Genomic DNA, 17,919 nt, shown 5'->3' with positions numbered 1-17,919 from the left:
CCAATAATTTGGTGAGAATGGGAATTAAAAAATTTTTTTCACCCTATGTCTAATATGGTTACCAAACACATAGTAGCTTCTCAACAAATAAATTGTATAAATGTACAAATAAGTAAATACATATTTAATAACTTAAGTCATCTTTCTAGGTAATTCACCCTCTGCTTGGATATCTCAGCAATGTGCTCAGTGCTTTAGCTTTCTTGGGCTGCTCTCTAGATGGTGTCAATGTGTATATGGTAGGAGCTTATGTAACCATGTGACAAAGGGGAGATGAAGGAGGTCATTGAATTAATGTCAGAGTCTTCTGAATCTCCTGAGGTCTTTTCTGCAGTTCAAGTAAGAGATCTCAAATGTCAATGTGCTGGTATCATATGTTAGAAGCTATAGTCCTACCTATTTGCCTCCTTCTGGAATGTCTTTGAATAAATTTGCATCTTTGTTCAGAATCCAGGCAAGCCTGCACTCATCCACTGGCCCGCACAGAATTGCCCTCTTTCCTCATATGGACATGATAGAACGTCTAGTTTCCTTGTACACATCACAAAAGACCGAGAGTATTGCCTCGCCATAATTATATTTGCCTTTTTTGAACTTTCTTTTTACCATTTCTCCCGCGCTATAGTACACATGGCACTGTTACTAAAGCTGGAAATATCTGAGGGTTGGGTTGGTCTCCAGACCCTTGACCTTCCTCCCAAAGAAACACTGTTAACTAGATGTGTCTAGATTTTCTTCTGGTAAATTTGGTCTTAACTTGGAAATCCAGACTCTAATTCCTTGTTTTTCCTAAATACCCCTCTTCCTCTGAGAGCCCCTTAAGAGGGAAGAAGTTAAATTTTAGCTTTTTATTTACTTTGTGTCATTTCTTGCTGGTATCCTAGAAAATAGACCTCCTGGATTATCCACCACGTGAGTAAGGGTAATCTTTCAACAATATTGAATAAAACTTATAATCTGAATTCTCTGTGCTTAAAAATAAAACTTAAAATTTAAAGGGGGAGATGAAATTTGTTTCTCTGTATTTTTGGCATTGATAGCCATTACCAAACTTAAGATCTAAAGAATCTGCCTCAGGACTCCAAGCTGACCAATGACCTCCTTATTCTAGGCTAAACATATCTGTTCCTTCCTGGATAACAAACTATCTGATCAGAGCTTGCATTTGGAAGGCTGCAAGAGAAAATGTTTTATGGGCAAAACAAAGTCAATGTTTTAATATTTGTAAACCATTATCTCTGTTACCCAGAATCACAGAGACCTCCCACCTATTCTTAATTTCTTCATCCTCTCCTCCACAATTCTGCTACCATTTACACAGCAGTAAAAAATGGTAGTTGACTCACATGATAGATTGGAGGTCCAGAAGCTTCGAAGACACAAAAGAAGCTGGTGGTAATGGGCACAACCTCAGAAAAGAGAAGCGGTGGGTGAAGACATGGAGAAAATGTTGTCTGAGGGATATGAGGTCAATGAGTATGTATGTTCCTCTCTAGTTAACAAGACAGCCATGCAGGTATGAGGCCCAAGATTAAGAAAATGGATTCTCTATATAGACAAGGGCACTATTTAACTGCGCTTAACAGGATAGGTCTCCTCCTTTATCTTCAGTCATTAGCAGATACTTGAGCCATCCCCACAGTGAGAATCAGAAAGGCAAGGAGAGCAAGTTATGAAGATTGTTCAGTGATCAGAACTGATGAGAAATCCCGGGTGCAGTCTAATGTTTTGAAGAGAGAGGGAATCAGATCAGTTAGTAGAAATGGAATTTAGGAAGGCAGTGAATTCGGGAGAGTGGGAACAGATCGGTCAGCAAGGCCTTGTGGAGAAATAGAGAAAAGGAGAAGAAAACTACAGAGTGTTTATATTCCTTGCCTACAATATGGGGAAAGGGAAGAACCTAGTAGGAGTTTAATCAGGTAGTTAAGAGCTTTTGGCATGTAGCTTGATAAAGAAAGAAAACATGTAGAAAGGAGTTAACACTGTACTTATAGACAGTCATTCAGGGGCTGGTTAGCCCCATCCTAGAACATGCCCAAAGAAAATTTGGGAAGGTTTATGCCACAGAGAAAGCAAAGTCTAGAAGTGACACATCTGAGAGTTATCAGTCCTCCCACTGAGAATGATGGTTTGTGAGAGGCAGACTACACAATCGTAGAGGAAACCTTTGCGGGCTGCCTAATGGTATGTAGAGGAAACGAAGGATCAGCACAATTTAAGAAAATTCACAGCATGAAATAGAAAACTTAATATAGACAATCAGAACAAATGACGTGGGAGAGAACGGATAATTTAGGGAACAAAGGAAAAAAATTGTGATGAGTGTCCTCAGAGGGATTATAGAGGACACTGCTGAGGAAAACAAGATCAGGCTTCTAAAAAAAAGGAACAGCCAGAGAATAACAAAAAGGGATATTAAACATAGATTGAAAAGTTAAAAGAAAAAAAAATCGGTGGAAAGCCTAAATATTTTAAATAATTAAAGACCTAATAAATAATCTGAAAGAGTCAAAACATTGCCCCAGACCTTCCTGAAAAGAATACCTGCTTTTCTGTACTTTTCTAGAGAGAGAGATGGAAATAAATTAAAAGGTAGGAGAAAGGAAGATCAAAGAAATAAGAAAAGAAATTTTCCTTCACTTGAAAAGCATATTTTTTCATACTGAAAGGAGCTCTGTGGATTGACCAACGTAACTGAGAAAAGACTAGCACTTAAAGAAGACCCTGGAAAAGTGCCACAGATCCAAAGATAAAATCATCTATAACTTTTCTTTATTAAAAGGATTAAAATATAGGTGGATTTCAGACATCTCATCTCTAATAATGGATACAAGAAGAATATGAAGTATATTTTCTAAGTCCTAAAAAATGGAAAAAAAGCCCTAGAATGTATTATCCAGACCCATTATTATTAAAATATGAGGGGAAATAACTATATTTTTTAGCTATCAAGGATGATGGCATTATACCATGTTGAGACCTTCTCTGAAAGATTTGTTCAAGTAGGTACTACTATGTGTCAAAAAGAAACTCCAAGTTTTGATAGTTAAGCAGTGGTTAGAAAAGAGATAGTGGTTATTAAAGGAAATCACAATTGTATTAAAGAGTTGTAACTTGAAGAGGACATAAATTTCTGAAACAAAAGAGTTAATGCTAACTTGGAAGCATGATCTCTCTCATCAGTGATGATCAGCAAGTTAGGTTGCTCTAGACATGAAAGATAAATGGGTTTCAAAAGGTATTCCCAGTCTCTAGGTAAAGGACACGGTATATACAAAGCATAGAGAGAGAAAAGAAAAAGTGGCTGTGGGCAATAGCAAATGGATCAGTCACACCTGAGTCATTGCTGGAGAGTAGATGGTGATTAGAATGGAAATATTGATAGGAAGCGTAGTAATTTTGACATTGAAATTAAAGTGAACAAATAGAGTGTTAGTTATTTCCATTTTTAACATCTTTTTCAATTAAAGAAAACCAAAGCAAAACCAAAATAAAAACAATCTCAAAGTTTTACCAAGTATTCTCCTAATTATTTTTATAGCTCAGCTCATGATTTTTGGGGGGTATGGGGCAGAAGAGAGGACTGTTACTACTAAACTAATCAGTACTCTCCTTCTTTAGTCCATATTTTGTTCTTAAATGTAATTCTTTTATCTTTGTGGTGGTCTAGCTACAGTCCATAAGTCACTCATAAGAGTGCGATAGGTAGATAGTGGAACTTTCTTTACCTCTAAATCAATATTCAAATAATACTATAGCTTACTGTGGATGTCCTAATAATAATATATGTTGTCTTTAAATATTAATTAAAATATAAAGCAGCAGATGTATAAATAGAGAGTTTTAGTAATGCACTTCAGCTGTGCATACCCAAAATTTGGACTTACCTGTATGAAGAATATGTACGAGCACTGATAAATAATAACATAATTCCTGGAGAAGCTTTGTGTTTCCATATACTTTATGCCAATAGAAAGTCATCAGTGGAAACTTCCAGACACGCCTTTAAAAATGCTTGCATGTTAGTCATTACCCAACAGTGATAGGTTTCACTAAATTACATTGGTAGCAGGAATCTTTCTTTGGTCGGTTGCGTGTCCACCAAAATTGCCACTATGAGTGACACTACAAAGAACGCTACAAAAATTGTTTCCAAGTTTTTATATCTACAATAGAGAAAAACAAATTTTTTTGAATGAAATTTCTTGCCAAGTTTCTGTTTTTATTTAAAAAACTGTGGTGGGGGGGAAGGAGGAAAGGTTGAAAGGAAGAGAAACACAAACATGTTTTGCTCTTTAATTTATTCTATTAAAGCCAAACATCTCTTCAAATTAGGGATTTTCCTCATCTTTAGGTGGCATGGAGCTAAAATAGTTAAGGTAGACAATTTTCTTAAAGGAAAAACAATTTCTTTTTCTTTCATTGAGCTTGCTTTCTGCGTCAGCTTCATTCCTCAGAGATGCGAATGATTTGGGGGGGGGGCGGAAATGCATGAAAAGGAAAAGGAGGCAAAGGAGCAGAAGCAGGTGTGAAGAGCTTTCAGATAAAGGTGTCCCTGACGCCTGACAATGGACATCCCTGAAAGGAGAAAGGGAAGGGAGGATTAAGCTGTAGGAAGAGCTACAGCTTGAAGTGTAGTCTGAGAAAGTCATGGGCAGGTGGTGGAGAGTCCTTGAGTACAGGTTGCCCATTAAAGGAGACCTGGCTACAAGCAGAAATGCATCAACTCTAGTACTGCTACTGGGCTCAGACAAAGGCTAGGAGCTGTCCACTAGAAGGTGACCTTGGCAGCTTGAGCAATCGAATGTGAGGACGTGGCCATGGGAGGCTGTCAGCCAGCTAAGCTCCTTCCAGCAGGTTCTCTTGAAAGTTCCCAATGGTATACCTCCATGGTCACACATCATTTACTCAATTCTGCCATTTTCTCTTTTTTTTTCCTTGCTCTTATTTTGTGGTTGTACCAGTCAATAAGAAATGTTGGTTTTTGTTTGTATGTATTTGGCTGAATATTTACATCCTCCCTCTTTTGATCCATTGCTGGTTTATTTTATGATCTGTCACCCAGCCAAAAAGAAGAATTCAATGGAAGTGATGCTTTAAGACTTCTCTCTAACTTGGTAGCTACTTTAAGGTCATTAGAAAAAAGTGATTAACAGTTTTCAAACCTTATTTCCTATACCTATACAGAAATGCTTGTTCCTAACATGTAAATTCGTTGCCATACAGCTGTGGGAACCAAATGGGGATTGTAGCTGCGTGCCCTTAGCCCACATAATTACAGAGAAGCTATTTAACACTTCAGCCATAAAGTCAAAATAATTATTTTACCTCTGTTATATCCAAATTCTCTAGCTTAGTGACCACATGACAGTGCTTAATAGAAGATTGTAATGGGCTATATAACTGACAAAGTAAACTTTATGAAGAACCATAAAAGAATGTCTATTTGGTGGAATAGTTACAGATTGGTACAGAGGCTTCCATTTTATGTAAAAGAAAGAATGCATTATAAAAGGATTTGTGACATGAGATTTCTCAACCAAGAGCAATGAAAAAACTTGATAGACCTTAGCAGAGAAGCCTATGAAAGTTAAAATACCTATTTAAATAACTTGGGGTAATTTGATTTTTAACCATGGAGAAAGAATCAAGAACTCTTTCTTGGCAGTTTAAGAGCTTAGCTCTGAGATTTGAGAAAAAGTGCCTGAACATGCTGAAACAAACAGAAAGTTGCATGTCTCTGGAGTATTTTGTTAGACAAAATGGTAGATAAGAATTGAGATATGATCATTGCTGAGCAGATGATTCAAAAACTTGTGTTATCCCTAATTTAGAAGGACACGAGCTCAGAGGATCTCTTTACCTCCTTCTTGACAAATGGTATGAGTTTTTTGAGAAAGGAATGTTCACACGTCGAGTTACTTATGTCTGAAGTCTTCATAAATATAATAGCCAACAAAGACATAGCTCATAATTCTTAGAGTTCTCCAGTTACCTTCTACCATGATAAGACTTCAGCATAGTCAGTACATTCATCAGTATTCCAAATTCTCAGTGAATATGTCATATTCAATTCAATAGCCAGTATTTCCTAAGTATTTCCCACCCTATTTTTTTTAACTTTAAAGTACTTAAGGCTTCATATTTAATTTTTAATATTGAGACCTTGCTAGCTGGCCTTCATAATCTCACTTCGAAGGAAGCATTTGTCATAGTAAATACATAATTGAGGTGATGTGCTGGTTGGGTGGCTATGCTGAAAACTTGTCATGGTAGAAAAAAATTGTAGTCACTTGAATTAATTGTAATCATTTAACCTTTATTCTGTCTTGTCTTAAGAATCTACTTGGGCTTCTGAGTGCAATTGGCATCAAAATATAAGTTCAAAGCCTTGCGTTTTTGAACAACACTGTTGATGCTTGTATTAGTTTGCTAGAACTACCTTACTTAACAAAGTACTAAAGACTGGATGGCATAAACAGCACAAATTTATTTTCTCATAATTCTAGAAGCAAGAAGTCTGAGGTGAAGGTGTTGGCATAGTTGGTTTCTTCTAAGGGCCTTTCTCCTTGGCTTGTAGATGGCCATTTCTGTAGATGTCCACATATGGACTTCCCTCTGCATGTGTGGATCCTAATCTCTTCTTTTCTTTTTTAAGTAAAATCTCTAAAAAGATTTTATTTATTTGAGAGAGAGAGAGCAGGGGGAGAGGCAGAGGCAGAGGGAAAAGCAGACTCCCAGCTGAGTGGGGAGCCCGACTAAGGGTTCGATCCTAGGACCCTGAGATCATGACCTGAGCTGAAGGCAGACACGTAACTGACTGAGCCACCCAGGCTCCCCTCTTCTTTTTTCACTTTTGATACTAATTTCTTCTTATAAGGACATCGGTCATATTGGATTAGGGCCCACCCACATGACCTCATTTTGCCTTAATTATTCTTTTAAGGGCCCTCTATACAAACACATTCACATCCTGAGGTACTGGGGGTTAGGACATCAATGTACAAATTTTAGGGGCAGGGGCATATTCTGCTCCTATATAGCCTCTTCCTCTAATCATCTCTGTTAATGGTTTGAGTGTATACCTTCCAAAGTCTATTCAAATTTAAATGTACTTTAAAAAAATACAACAAAAAGGAGACACTGCCCTACATAGTGTCTTGCAAATTGTTTAAAATGAAAAAACAAGAATGACATGTGTCTTTTCTGACCATATTCATAGCTCCATTTCATCTTAATACAGCATTATATCATACTTAATGAGTTTCTGTTAGTTATTTTAATCAAATTCCTATTTATGATGTACATACTGGTTAAATCCCATCTGGCTGAGTTTAACTAAAATCTGCATGGGCTTGGTTAAGCTAAAAGAGAATTAACTGGCTGGTTGCAGGGATACCACATGTAATCCCCGGAAGAGCTGAGAGTCATCTCTAGGGAAGATGAGAGAGGAGAATAGTCCGCTTTGGCCAGTGTCTCAAGGCAGCAGTATGGGATTTATAGACCCCAATCATGAGTTAGTTCGGCCAGTAAAGAACCTGGCAAACCACGGCAGTAGGTGGTTTATTCACAATGTTTAAATTGATTACATTTCTTTTACTATTACAGGCAATATTAGACTCACAGATGTAATAAACGTCTGAATGGTTACTGGCTATGTAATTTGCAAGGCCCAAGGCAAAATGAAAATGTGAGGCCTCTTGTTCAAATGCTATAAGAATTTCAAGATGGTGACAGCAGAGGATTAAACCAAGAACAGAGTCCAGGGAGAAGCAGATTTCCTGCTGAGCTGAGCAGGGAGCCCGATGTGGGGCTCCGTCCCAGGACCCTGAGATTGTGACCTGAGCCAAAGGCAGATGCTTATCCGACTGAGCCACCCAGGCGCCCCTAAACATACAGCCCTCTGTGACCATGCAGGTCACATGCTCATGAAATAGCTTTGATTCTGAGATAACTGCCAAAATTGGATAAATTATTTTTTATAAATAATCAAGAGTTGAAAAATGTAAGTCTGAAATTTATGAGTGTATGTGTATCTTTATCTGTCCTTTCCCCCCAGAAAAATTTTCCTAGAAGTTTGAAATGAAGTTTTGTATAGGGCACTTCTACTAGCTAAATAAGGGTACACAGTAGAATGCACATATGGTAAAAGTAAAAATATTTTTTTATTTAATTTTTAATTCGAAGTTTTATTTTGCCAATGCAGGCCAAAGTATATTTATTCCTAGGAGTATTTATCTCCCCAGTTGAAGTCATGTCACTATAAATCAGTGTTGTCATTTGATAGTAAGGAAAGGAACAATTTTATGGTTGGCTTAGCAGATGGAAGATTTAATAATAAATTATTCAAGACATGTGAATGTTCTGTGTTAGTAGATAAACACACCTGAGACTAGTTCAGTAATCCAGTTACATTAGACATTGTGTCCTTAAAATTTAGCCTATCTGTTTTTGTTTGTTGACAATCAAGCTCTTTATTTCACTTACGATTCTTATGTATCTATAAATGAAAAGCAAATGGTTATGTTAGTCTAGGATGTGCTTCTGTTTATTAAAGACTGTCAGGGTGCCCTAACTCAGCTAACATCTGGCTCCCGCCATTTAGCAGAGCAGTAACACAGATGTGGTGGGGGGGCGCTGCTAAGCATTAGGGCAACAATCTGGAAACCATCTAAAAGGAAATGACTTCTGGTAGGTGAACAATTTTCCTAAGCATCCAAATTTGGAGGTATATGTGCGACATTTCTTAAAAGCATGAAAATGTTTTTTTAAATACACAGTTTTTTTTAATTGCCAAATTATTTCGATTTTCTTTACAAAGTCTTTGCCTCTTTGTTTTCTTTCTCATGAATTACCTCCTAAATTCTTACTAAAAAGTGACAAAAAGTAGTAGAAAGCAGTGGATGAAATACTGTTAGCTTAACGTGTAATTATTTTAATCAAGTTTGAGGAAATTATATGTAGTATATCTAAGTCTTATAAGCAATTTGAGCTATGACAGTCTCATGTCATTTTCCAAAGCAGCTCCTGAAAGGCAGGCAAATTAATAAAACTTTTGAAAAATGATATTTTCTCTTTAGCTAATACAATGTCTTTTTTTTTTTTTTAAATCAGTGTTTAGATATGGTTATTCTCTATGGAGATCACACATACAAAGAAAACCTAAAATGAGTAGCAGTAGTCTTACCAAGAAAGAAAGAATTACTTGTAAAATTAATGAGGAAACCCAGAGAAGAATTCTCTAAGCAGCACAAACTGAAATATTGATGCCAATATTTCAAGAGATCTAATTGATCATTCAATTCAGGTAGACTAAATTCTGGACTTCGGGCAACTGAACATCATCTATTTTTCTAAGGACATAATGTGTCCCACATAATCACCATTTGTAGGCATACACAACCAGTCCGTTGGCATGTGGTTTCTTCCCCAACCTCCCCTCACAATATACATTCACCAAAATAGTGTAAGCTACTCAGCAAACGCGCGTACTTGCAAATTCCTTTACACACATTAAAAACACAAATCAAGGCCACCTGGCGCAGTTCCTGGCATATGAAGGTCTAACAACCTCTTTCTTTCTTTCTCTCTCTCTCTCTCTCTCTCTCTCTCTCTCTCTCTCTTTTCCTTCTTTCCTTTTTTTATTTGGCAGAGAGAGAGACAGCAGGAGAGAGAACACAAGCAGGGGGAGTGGGAGAGGGAGAAGCAGGCTTTCGGCCGAGCAGAGAGCCCGATGTGGGGCTCGATCCCAGGACCCCGGGATCACGACCTGAGCCGAAGGCAGACGCTTAACGACTGAGCCACCCAGGTGCACCCACCGCTTTCTTTAAAGAAAACACTTTATAGCTGATAATGCAGAGGCTTAGCAAGGGTCAGTGACTTATCCAAAGTTATGTCTAGAGGATAAATCTATGGCTTCCCAGGCCACTGCCCTCTGCACTTCACCAAGCTATCCCCTAGTATGGAAGCCTTTGATACCTGACATTTCTGTAACAACAAATACAATATGTGAGTTGAGAAGCTATGGGTTCAACACCAGTGGGCAGCTAGTGGACTATCCCGCAAGTAAACCCTGTGCTTAGAACATTATCATCAGTGCCAATCAACACCTAAAACGGATTCCTGAATTTGCCAGTTTGGATAACTATTTTTCAAATCCTTTATTACATGCTATATATTCTTAGATCTTTTTCAGAAATCAAAATTCTGTGCACTACAAAACAGAGTTGATATTTCAAAATTAGTTTATCGAATTAAAATAGGTGATAGTCCTGGGAAATATCTTGCCTTTCAACATTAGGTCTGATTTATCTGATTCCGAAATCTAAATTTAATAAAAACAAGATAATCCCTAAAACTCCATTTTATCATTCCAGACACTGTATCTACCACAAGCTTAGTGGCTGTCAACACTTAGCAAGAACTTATTATGTGAAAGGCTTTTGACATCCATTTACCCATACTAAAATTTATTACATTTTGATAGTAGGCGGAGTATACCATAATAGTCACCCATGCCATCATTTCGTAGAGGTGTAATCTGAGGTTTGAAGTGGTATAGATTTGTGGTTAAGAGCATATGCTCTGGAGATGGACTACTTGAGGTAAAATCTCAACTCGGCAACCAAAGCGGACATGAAGAAGCAAAGTAACCTCATTTTCCTAATCCATAAAATAAGTCTGTTGCAAAATTTAACTGACATAGTGCTTAGAACAGCATATGGCCCATTGTAAGCTTCCTAGGTAGGTTGGCTGTTACTACTTAGCAAATTGCTGGATCGCAGAGCAGAGCTGAGTTTTGAACCTTTGCATTAAAGCACTAGGTTATACTGCTTCTCTGTTGCTATTTCACAGTCCCCACCCCCACCCTTCCCCTCAAGTGTGCCACATTTAAGGAGTGGATTTCTGATCCAGAATGGATCACAGTTTCATTAGGAGGATTTAGGGCCTTAGGGCCACATAGGACTATTTTCCCTTCTCTTTTTATTTTTGTTCCTTTTAATTACTGCCTTTTCTATTTGTAAATACGTGTATGACATGAAAGTACTGAAAATTCCCCTAAGGGGTGGATAAGAACAAGACATCAATTACACAGCACTTAACCAAAATCAGCAAGATAAAATGTAGCCACTTGATCTGGAGCTGCATTCATACTGGTGTGAAATTTGACTGTGAACAATTAGGAAAGCAAACCTTTAAAACGGGAATTACTTATAAAATATAGTTTGTTTTTTTTAAAGATTTTTAGTTTATTGAGAGAGAGAGAGAGAATGATAGAGAGCATGAGAGGGAGGAGGGTCAGAGGGAGAAGCAGACTCCCTGCTGAGCAGGGAGCCTGATGCGGGACTCGATCCTGGGACTCCGACCTGAGCCAAAGGCAGTCGCTCCCAACCAACTGAGCCACCCAGGTGCCCCTAAAATATAGTTTTAAAAAGGTATACCTCATCTCTGTTTGTAGTCTCCTTACAAATAAATAGGTCTTTTTTTTTTTTTTAACATCTGTGTTCATTCTCTCTTTAACATTTCTCTTGTATACTTAAGTAAAAGAATAATATTTCTGACATAGTCATGTTTAAGTGCCTTTAGAAAACATTGCATTTTAAAAAGTTAATTATGCTCTATTTGGCATTCATTGTGATAGGTGTGAACTTTATAATTAATTATATGGAATTATCTATTTATAAAGCAGATTTCTTTGCTAACTGGAAGAGTAATCATGTGTTCTAACTTCAAATTATTGTATTGTAAAAAAATTTATTTGGATAAAGCAAACATTTATATGAAAGGATTGATTATTTTATGACCCATATATAGTATTCAGAGCAAGGTAATGCATTCATTTATTTCAAAAAGAATACAGAGAGATTAGTGAGACCAACGTATCACAGTTTTACCTGTTTATACTGAATGTACACCATGAAAAGAATAATTATTCATCCATTCCTCTTTTAAAAAACAGTCTCACTGAGGGAAATAAAACAGTTTCGAATGTGTGAAACCACAGGAATTGATAGTATGGCATTCTTTTTGCTTGTTAAAATATCCTGTCTAAATAGAAAGTCTTGTAAAAAGCAAGATTAGTAATCCCACACATGTAGTGTGAAGAGACTTAGTACCTAAATCTTAGGTCCAGAAAAATGCTGTTGACATCACAAAAGGCTTTTTTAGTTGTACTAATGAATTTTTCATGCTCTAAATGTAGGAGGAATCAGAAGGAAGTACAGTTACTCATATAGACTCCCTCAAAAATTCTAACAAAGCCTCTTGTATGTTGTCACATGATTTTTACAAACCAAAGACAATGTGTTCCTAATGTGAAATTTTTACTAATATATGTTCAAATAATTAGGAAGCTTTCTTAATTGTTTGTTCAGTCAGTAACAAAAAGTTCAATCACAAAATCACTAAAAAAAAATTACTAAGCCTACATTTTAATTGAAACACTAATTTAATTAGCCTGTCTTTCAGAAAGGTTTCATCAAAAAATTTAGAAGTTGTTTAATTTATTTTTTATATTTTATTTATTAATACTTCAGAAATAAACACGACGTTTTATCCTTTCCTTTTAAGTATAACCCTTTCTGTGTCTCATATTTTTAGCTACCTATTCTAACATAGGGGCCACTGAGACATTTGTATATATTTTTTTTAACATAGAAGAATTCAACCTCCAAAGGGTGTCACCTTTTCTGCTAAAGGTCCTTTCAAGGATACTTTATGAATGTTGCATAATAGCTAAGCCCAGGAAGGTAAAATACACTGTAAAGGCCATGTAAATAGAATGAGCAGTTATGTTAATTTAGTTCCAATTTCCTAAAACTCTATTTCTAAGACTGTGACAATTCACATGCTCTAAAGGAGGTGGTAGGGAGATATTCTGGAGTATTATTGGAATCACCATGCTGATTTTACTGGCTTCTCTCTTCAGGGTTCCAGTTTATTTCTACTGCTCCCTGGTTCCTTGTGGTCTTCATAAATCCTGGGCATTCACTTCTCATTCTCCAGGTTTCTCTCACATTTTCTTCTGTTCCTCCTTCTTTCTTCCCTTCTTGCCGGCACCTCAGTTTTACACTTATAAATTTGTTAATAGATAAATTAATAACTGTTTAGGTTTAAGCCCACTTCTCCAGCTCTGTCAGGATTGAGACATTTTATCAGCAGCAATTCACACAAAAAAAGATAGTTGTTGCATTAAAATGATGCCAGAAGGTGAAGTGAGAGGCCTGAAGTCCAGCTACAAGGGGACATGCTTTGGGTAATGTCCCTCATATTGTATCTAAACGAGCAAACTCATCTTTCTTGTCGTCTTACAGAATTGACTGAGTTTACAACAATAAAGGGTTAAAATGTCGTCTTTTTTTTTTTTTTTTAAAGTATTTATTTGACAGAGAGAGAGAGAGAGAGAGAGAGAGAGAGCGTACAAGCAGGGGGAGTGGCAGGCAGAGGGAGAAGTAGGCCTTCCGCCCAGTGGAGAGCCCGATGCGGGGCTCGATCCCCGGATCCTGGGATCAGGACCTGAGCCGAAGGCGTATGCTTAACCGACTGAACCACCCAGGCGTCCCTAAAATGCTTTCTTACGGTGTAAGAAAGAAAAGCAAAACAGATGCGAGTTGCGGTTTGGCATAACATTTTATCAGCTTTTCTTTAACACTTGAATTCTGAAAGGATTTTCAAGTTTAAGAAATCATATAAGTTCTAGGGCACCTGGGTGGCTCAGTGCGTTATACCTTTGCCTTCCGCTCAGGTCAGGATCCCAGGGTCCTAGGGTTGAGCCCCATGTCGGGCTCCCTGCTCAGTGGGGAGTCTGCTCCTCCCTCTGCCCTTCCCCTTCCTCCTGCTCGCTCTCTCCATCCAAATAATAAAATCTTTAAAAAGTCATAGAAGCTCTAAATCTCTCAGAAAGTTAATTTTCTAGACAAAAGAGCTTTCTTAACTCACTTAGAAAATTATTCCTTTGTCCCTTGCCTATAATTTCCAAAAGATGGTGACTAAGTTCTCAGTGAAGGGCCTAACTCTCACAGCCATTAGGTTTGAGACTATGCTTCACACAATGAGTTAGAAATGCAACAATTATCTAGAAAGTTAATTCAGCAAACATTTTGTTTCAGGTAAAGCTTGGTGAAGCAGAATATCTTGATACAGTTACTCTTACATAGACATGATAAAAGGCAGGCCACATTTCCTGTCAAAATTAAAATCCCTGAATTGGTGATTGGTTTATATTAATGACTGACGTTCTGTACTGTTATTCCTTTCCTAGTTTCATGCCCTTATGGGGGATTTTGACTTTCTACTGTGTTTTGAAATCTGAGCCCTGTAGTTTCGTTAGGGAAGCCAAAAATCTGGGCACACTGTGAGCATGGTGCCATCCTATGATTTGTGCTGTAAGGGGTCTTTAAGCAAGACTATTAGACACACACAAACCCAGAATAATATCCTTTATTTCTGATTCCCATCACACAGTCCAGATTCTTGTTGCCGAATCCACTACAGAAAGTGGGAGCTCCCAAACAGCATCTCTGATCTATTGTGCCGTCTTCCTTTCCCCACAAACCTACGGCTCTGAGGTCTCAAAATTATGAGCCTCCGGGTCTAAAGGGGGTGAGATCTTCCTTCTCCACACCCTTCTCTTATCTTCTCTGCTCTCCACATAGGGCCCCACAGTCTAGATGGCTGTCCCTGTGAGCTCCCATTTGGAATCTCATGGGGTTGGAGTGGCGGGGCTTCACAGTGCTCTCCCATCAAGAAATGGCACTCTAGAAACCAATCTGGGACTGTGACACTGTTTTCACACATAGTATGTGTCCGTCTGAATACTAGGAGACAGCAACGGGAGAGAGAATACAAATCTTCGGACAGTTCTTTTCTCTATTGGTCGAATTTTTATGCCACTAATATTTTTTCATGAGTTCATATGCTTCAGAGACTATACTAATTGTTTTCTATGGATTGTTTTGCCTAATTTTCATAAAAACTGGATTAATTATTAAAATTTTATCTAACAGATTAAAAAACTGAGTCAAAGGGGATGCATTATATTGCTTGGGGAAAAGGAGAATAAGAAACTTGCCAAACAGTGATATGGTTATTAAGTAGAAAATACAGAACCAAAATCAGATATGTGATTCCAAAGAATATATATATGGCCATTAGACTATTATTCTCCTCTGCATAAATCCACCATGTCCTTACTGAGTATTTCCTCTGTGCCAGGCACCATTGTAGGTGCTGGAAACACAGTGAGCAAAATCACACAAAAACTGGCTGAAACCAGAACTGCTCTCATTTGCTTCCTGCTGTGAAGAGTACAGAGCTGGCCTTCAAGGTAGGAGCCATGGTCAGCATCTCCAGGCAAGCCCTTCAGCTGGTGAAGTTATTAGTTCCAGCCTATAAGGCTGACCTAACCTCAGTCAGGTTCCTTAAAGACAGGTTGTGTCTAGCTGGTAAACCATCCACCTGGTAGATAGTGCATTGTTCTAGTTTAATAGTTTTTTATTAAGTAAACTTTTTATTTTAGAATAGTTTTAGATTTATAGAAGAGTTATGAAGGTAGTACAGAATTCCCATATACCTCATATCCAATTTCTTCTATTATTAACTTTTTAGGTATGGTACATTTATCAAAATTAATCAATATTGATACATTATTGTTAAGTCCATGCTCTAGTCACATGTTCTTGGTTTTTACTTGATGTCCATATTCTGTTCTAAGATCCCATCCGGGGTACCAAATTACATTTATTCAATATGCCTCTTTAGTCTTCTCTTGGCTGTGACATTATCTTAGATTTTCCTTGTTTTTGATGACCTGGAGGGTTTTGAGGAGTAATGGTATTTTGTTGGCAATGTTTCTCAAGTGGAATTTGCCCGATATTTTTCTCATGATTAGACTGAGGTTTGGGGGAGGAAGACCTCAGAAATAAAGTGCATTTTCACCCTATCATATCAAATGTATGTATGATCAACATAGCTTATCATTAATGTTGACCTTGGACATGTAGCTGAGGTGCTGTTTGTCAGGTTTCTCTGTTACTCCTTTAACACCCTTTCCATGCTGTCCTCCTAGGAAGTTACTTGGTGCAGCCTATACGCAAGGAAAGGAATTATGTTCCACCTCCATGAGGCAGAGGGTCCACATTAATTGTTTGGAATTCTTCTGCATGGGAGACTTGTCTCTTCATTCCCATTTATTTATTCAATTTTTCATTCAATTATACAATCAGTACGGATTCATGGATATTTATTTTATACTTTGGGTTAAAATCTAATGCTACTTTATTTTGTTCTTCAAATTGTTCCACCCATGACCGTTGGAAGCTTTTTCAGTTGGTTCCTGTTTCCTTTTGTCATACCCTTCACTCTAGATTTCCCTCCCCTCCCCTTCCCTTCCCTTCCCTTCCCTTCCCTTCCCTTCCTCTCCCTTCCCTTCCCTTTCTTTTTTATTGATTGCTTTCTTACTTTCTGACACTACAAGATGCTCTAGACTCACCTTGTATGTTCCCTGTCTCAGTCCTAGAATTGTTCATTTTTCCTAGGATCTCTGGTTCTTTTTATTGAAGAATGGTATAAGAAACCAAGTACTGGGAGCTAAGTGTGCTCATTGCGCTAGAATGTTGTTGCTTTTAAGCTCTCTCTTCTGACAGAGCAATGAAATATATGTGTATTATATCTATGTAAATATATATCTATAAATAATTCTGTTTGTATATATCTGTACCAATATTAAGCTAAACACAAATTCATACTGATGTCTTCAAATCTAATACTTTACCACATGACTCATTCTAACCTTCTGCCTTTGCTTTCTTGCCTAGAAACTCCCAATTATGGTAGTTTTTCACTGCAAAGCAATTGTAACTCATTCCCTGGCTAAGAGGAATTGAGGAGGAAAAGATGAATAAAACAACTGAAGATGATTCTTGTTGCCGAATCCACTACAGAAAGTGGGAATTCCCAAACATAAGGAATTGAAGATGAAAAGATGAATAAAACAATTCTCTTGATACTTCTGAAATTACTCTCCATACAGCTTCCAAAATGATCTTTATAAAAATGTAAATCAGACTATTACTCTTATAGTTAATAATCTCTATGGCTTCCTATTGCTCTTGGAATAAAATCCAAATTCCTTACCTTGGTCTAAATGACCCTGCATAATCTCACTTCTTCCTCCTCAGGACCTCCTTTCTAGTTATACAGCTTGCCTGTTCCTTAAACCAATCAAACTTAGTTTTTGATCACTAGACTTAGGTATTTCTTCTGCATCAAATACTTTTCCATACAGTCCTCACATACTCAGCCTTTGGGTCTCAGCTTAAATGTCACCTCTTCAGACATCTTCCCATACTACTAGAGCAATATTGCTCCTCTTGTTACTCCGTCTCATTTTCCTGTTTGTCTACTTCCTTGCATTTGACAAGATCTTTAAGTTTCTTGTTAATTAGATATTTACTTGTGAAAAACAATTCTCGCCTCTAAGAATGTAAGCACCGCTGGGAAGAACTTTCACTATCTACTGCTATTTCTACCACTGAGATGCCCATTTCTTTTTCATTTCTTTTTCAAGATTTTATTTATTTATTTATTTTGGCAGAGAAAGAGAGGGCATGAGCCAGGAGAGGGGCAAAGGGAGACGGAGAGAGAAACGGAAACAGACTCCATGCTGAGCACGCAGCCCAAGATGGGGCTCGATCTCACGACCCTGACATCATGACCTGAGCCCAAAGCAAGAGTTGGATGCTCAACCAACTGAGCCACCCACACATCTCTGAGATGCTCATTTCTATGAATAACTTGGCAAACACTGGTGGCAGTCTCCTCTACAAGCATTGGTTCTGCACCCAAATCCCTTGTCCCCAGTGGGACTGCATACTTCTGTTTACTTGCCTGTAGAATAAAAATAATCATTTGGATCCATAA

At 37.6% G+C, this 17,919-nt stretch overlaps 1 long non-coding RNA gene across 1 annotated transcript in view; it reads left to right on the top strand.

The window, feature by feature from the left end:
* LOC141373845 (uncharacterized) overlaps nucleotides 1-17,005 on the top strand; it is a 73,339-nt gene extending 56,334 nt beyond the window's left edge. Inside the window, exon 3 of the long non-coding RNA XR_012380190.1 lies at nucleotides 16,815-17,005. This is a non-coding gene — a long non-coding RNA (uncharacterized lncRNA). The remainder of the gene's footprint in view (nucleotides 1-16,814) is intronic.
* Nucleotides 17,006-17,919: the final 914 nt, after the last annotated feature.

This window comes from Callorhinus ursinus, unplaced genomic scaffold (genome assembly GCF_003265705.2).
Source record: "Callorhinus ursinus isolate GAN/ISIS: 27379988/994484 unplaced genomic scaffold, GSC_fseal_2.0 scaffold12, whole genome shotgun sequence".
Taxonomy (NCBI): Eukaryota; Metazoa; Chordata; class Mammalia; order Carnivora; family Otariidae; genus Callorhinus; species Callorhinus ursinus.
The sequence above is the reverse complement of the archived record's forward strand: the minus strand, read 5'-3'. Positions and strand labels throughout refer to the sequence as shown.